Below are 5,294 nucleotides of genomic sequence, written 5' to 3'. Positions count from 1 at the left end.
CTCACTGTCTAATGGGCCTTTTCTTATATCAGCTGCTGTGTGGAACACACTAACATACAAGGCGAGGGTTTTTATCTCAATCTTCTCTTTAATAACTGTTCTGAAGCCAGCTTCTGTCAAGCTTGTCATTTTACCTGGGGAAGGAGTTGGCCCACCTTACAAGGACACTCTAACCTTAAAGCTGTCACAGCTGATGCTGCACAGCTGCTGCTGTTCTGCCCTTGGGCAGGTAGGAGGAGCTGAATGTGGCAGCTGCTCTCCCTGGGGCTGGTGCAGTGCTGCAAACCTCACTGTACTTTGTGCTTTTCTACTCTGCTGGCTTGGTAAGTTGTAAAAGGAAAACCTGTGGGGCTGGCAACTCACAAAAAATATAGGAGTCTTGTGGTAGGGTGGAAGGCCTGCTCCTGGAATGGGCCAGGGAGATAGGTGGGTATTCTGGGTATAATAGGAGATATTTTAATGTTTTAACAAAGTATAAAAAGTGAGACAGCTGCAAACTGTCCTCCTGTTACTAAAGTATAGAAACAATGTCATCCCACTGGACGAAAGCAGATAAATAGCTGTTACACAGGTACACCATTAACAAAAGGGCCATATCTCTTGACCAGAAAGGTACCAAATACAACTGTTTTTTTTCAAAATTTCCCTGACAAACTCTGAGAACACAAAACTGAAGACCAGATAATCACAGATTAGAAACTTCAGCAATAATAGAAAGGGACATCAGATCAGCATAATGCTGCTTCTCCCAAGATCTGCATTAAAATAAAAATTACAGTAATTTCATGACTATAAGGCGCACCAGACTATAAGGCGCACCCCCCCGGATTCGGCAAAATTCGCAACTTTGTAGATCAGATAAGGCGCACCGGTCTATAAGGCGCACTTTTTTTTTGCAGCGAGGCCCCGCCCCCAGCTCACTCCGTGCGGTTGCTGGCCAAGGCCCCGCCTCAATCCGGCAGCCATTGGCCCCCGGGCCCGCCTCCACCCGGTAGGGGCGGTGCCGCGAGCCACCGGACCACCCTGGACCCGGCAGCCATGGGCCCCCAGGACTGCCTGGACCCAGGAGCGGGGGTGCCGTCGGCCCCCTAGCCCACATTCACACGGCAGCCATGGGCTCCCGGTTCTGCCTGGGCCCAGGAGCAGGGGTGCCGCGGCCCCCCTAGCCCGCATTCGCGCGGTAGCCATGGGCTCCCGGGACTGCTTCCACCCGGGAAGGGGGGTGCCGTGGGCCCCCTTGCCCACATTCACCCAGCAGCCATGGGCTCCCAGGACTGCCTGGACCCGGGAAGGCGGGTGCGGCGGCCTCCCTACCCGGCAGCCATGGGGCCCCAGGACTGCCTGGACCGGAGAGGGGCGGTGCCTCGGGCCCCCTGGCCCGCCTCCACCCGGCAGGGGCAGTGCCACGGGCCTGCGGGCCCGCCCCCAGCCGGCTGCTGTGGCACTTCCGGCTCCCCCCACGGCTCTCAGCTCACACTTCCGGTTTGGCAAATTTCGCCGCTTTGTACGTCAGATAAGGCGCACCAGACTATAAGGCGCACTTCCGGGTTCGAGGGAAAATTTTAGTCAAAAGGGTGCGCCTTATAGTCGTGAAATTACTGTAATTGATTACAGGTAAATGTGTGATGTTCCAAAGTGCAAAATTCTGATATGAGCAACGCATTATCTGCAGTCCTCAGAAAGGGAGAAGACTGATGGCTGCTACAGAAGCTGTGGCATTAGACTGTATGGCATTTACTGGACATTTACTACTGAAAAGGTAAGCAATACTAAAACTAATAAATTTTTAACTATTTACTTACATTACTGCATATTAGATTGAATTTGAGGGTTAGCATGGAAAAAAATTTGGTAACTTTAAGAGTTAGTCAGAAGAGTACTAGTTTTTTAAGGTGGGAAGAATATTGATATATATGAAGAATAGGATAAAAATCTTAATGAAAAAGTATACTGTTGAATAAGTCAAGGAATTTAATGCATATCAAGTTCATGTCCCCTTTTATTAGAGTATATAGATAGGAGTAAAAATACCCAAACCATCAGATATCTAAATTTTCTAGATCAAGAGTAAGTGGCAGTATGCCATGTTGATACAAGAGGGAAATCAATTGTTATAAAGGCAATCAATATTTCACTTAAGGGAGCAAGGAGAGAAGCAAGAATGTTGAAATATGTTTGAATTAGAATCATAGAATTGTTCAAATTGGAAGGGACCTTAAAGATCATTTAGTTCCAATCTCCCTATCAAGGGCAGAGACATCTTCCACCAGATGATGCTGCTCAGAGCCCCATCCAGCCTGGCTTTGAACACTTCCAGGGATAGGACATCCATAATTTTTCTGAGTAACCTGTTCCAGTGCCTTACTACCCTCACAGTAGGAATTTTTTCCTAATATTATTTAATCTAAACCTACTCTATAATTAAGGGCACATAGTGAATATGTGGAATTAGTTGCTAGAGAGCATTACTGAGTTTATAAAGATCGTCTGCTCTGAAACAGCTTCCACATCCTATGTGATATCCAGACTTCATTTGAGCTTTGGACTTAGAGATTTCATGAAGATCTCACAAAAACCCCTGCTTCTCCTTACCTCACCTCCCCTTCCCAACATGTTCTGCATAAGAACATTCCTAAGCTGGCCCAAAGCCTGACAACTGTTCTTTCCCAGGAGTTAGATTAAATACATATATTTTGGAATTCAGAGTTTTGTTAGCATATTAGAAATTGCATGGCAACTCTCTTACTATTTTTTTGTTTAACTGTATTGTTTACATACAAGGAGCACATTTGGACTGGTCATTGCAAGAGTAAAAATTTACATAAATTACTGAAAAATTCGTATTTAAATGACAATCATTTGCATAGGGTCTCAGAGTTTGAAAATGCCACCATGCCGCCCTAGTAACTTTTTACTACAGGCCCTCATATTTTCTGGTCTCAAGAATCAAAAGTTATCAAGTGTAAATGTGAGCTACAGAATGACTGCTATTGATGTTTTGTTAGCAAATTCAAGTTACAAATACAAAATATTAAAGTTTAGGCAGCAACAATGATTTTCCAAGTGGCAGTCATGTTTCCATTATTTTAATAATGAAATTAAACTAGACAAATGAGTGTTGTTTATACACCAACAAGAGTGATTAAGTCGCACAGCTATTAATGAGTACATAACTAGTAGATACAACTAGCAGCTCAGTATGTCTATCTTCTACCATAAAGCCGGTTTTACATTCATATGGAAAGAGTCTTAAAACTAACAGTAGTACTCTGTGCTTTTAAGAAAAACAAGTGCACTAATTAATCCCTACAGTACCTGATATGATATTGCTGGTAGTTGCTTATTCTCTTGCATAACACCAAAATTTAAAATGCCGCCTTGAAATCTTTCTCTCCTGTGTTTACAGGATGTGATAAGCACACAACCAGTGAAGTGCTTTGCAGGTGGGAAAGCAGCTCTTTTATACTAACAAGCAACTCACAGGTGACATTTACACTGTTCAAAGCCAATGCATTGAGTAAAGATGATTCATAGTGACTTTTATATCGGGTGGCAAAAAAATAACTATATGAAGAAGCAGGTAGCAGATAAATAGCAAGAATCATGGGCATGGGGGTCTAAGTGATGTTTTCTCAATCCTGGCAGTGAGGGGGCACTGATAGGACACGTCAATACTTGTTGGCAGAACCTGTGTTGGTGACAAGGATTTCAGTTGTATGACCATGGGACCCTGCTTGCAAAGCACGTTCTGCTTGACAGAGATCTACCTCACTAAGCAGGGCAAAGCTATTTTTACCAATAGGATCACTGACCACACAAGCAGAGATTTAAACTAAGAATTGAGAGAGTAACCAGGGGATTGATGGACACAGAAAAAAGCAAAAGGGCGTAAGGTGATGTGGCAGGAACAGAGCAGAAAATCAAGAAGATGGGCTTAGGAGAGATCACCTTCAGCTCTTGCATGCAAGCAAAGAAATGTCTATGACACACCACAATGGAGAAATCTCCCAGTCCCTTTCTAGATAGGAGCAGCCTCATGTTTGCAAGCCCTCGTCCTAATGTGGGAGTCAACCACTCAGATATTTGCTGGAGGGACACAAACAACCCAGGAGGTTTCTGGAGTTCAGTGATAACTTCTTTCAAGTCATAAAGGAGTCAACAAAGACCAATACTGAGCAATGCTTTGTTGGACCTATACCCATGAAGGGATTGTGGGCAATGTAAAGCTCAAGGCAACCTTGGCCACAGTGACACGAGATGGTGGAGCTCCTGAAGGGAGGGTGAAGTATGAAAAACAGGCTCACCAACCTGGAGAGTGAATTTTGGTGTCTTCAAAGATCTGCCTAGAAAAGCCCTATGGGATCCAGCCCTGGAGGCAGAGGGGCCAAGAAAGCTGGTTAATATTTAAGGATCACTTCCTCCAAGCTCAGGAACAGTTAGCTCCTGTGAATAGGAAGTTGGGTGAAAACACCACGAGGCCTGTGTAGATGAGCAAGGAATTCCTGGTCAAAATCTAATGCAAACAGAAAGCATATAAAGTGTGGAAGCAAGGATGGCTTACCTCAGAGAAACACAGAAATATTGTTCAAGCATACAGTGATGAAGTTAGGAAAGCTAAAGCATGACTGGAATTGGATCTAGCTAGGGATGTCCAAGACAACAAGAACAGCTTCCCTAGGTACATAGGTGGTAAAAGGAAGACTAAGGAAAATGTAGGCCCATTGCTAAATAAGACAGATGACACAGTCTCACACAGTACATCCTCAGTCTTCAGTACCAAGACCAGCCTTCAGGAATTCAGGTTCAAAAAATCAGGAGGAAAGGCTAGACCAAGGAAGATGTACCCTTAGTGGGAGAGGATCAAGCCAGGGAATACATCAGGAAACTGGGCATGTGCATGCTAAGTCTATGGCCTGACAGGATGCAGGTACTGAGAGCACTGACAGATATCATGGTGAGATCACTCTCAATTCTCTTTCATGGATCTCGGTGTCTGGGACTGGTGCCTGAAGCTGAAGGAAAGCAAATACCACCTCCATCTTCAAGAAGGGTAGATGAGTACTGCTGGATGAGTGGAGCGACGACCATTGCCTATCTGGATTTCACCACTGCCCTCAGCAACGCCTCCCTCACGAAGGACCTTTGCAGATGCCTGGGCTGGATAGAGCACCGCGTGAGGTGGCTGAGCACGCACAAGGACCGGCCTTAGCCCGCAGCGGCGATTTTACCGCCTTCCCGCCCTCGGCTGCCAGCCCCAATAGCCGCCCTCCTCCTCCTCCTCGCCCCCGGAAGCG

Source organism: Catharus ustulatus, chromosome 3, assembly GCF_009819885.2.
Source record: "Catharus ustulatus isolate bCatUst1 chromosome 3, bCatUst1.pri.v2, whole genome shotgun sequence".
Lineage (NCBI taxonomy): Eukaryota > Metazoa > Chordata > Aves > Passeriformes > Turdidae > Catharus > Catharus ustulatus.
Note: the sequence above shows the minus strand (reverse complement) of the source record.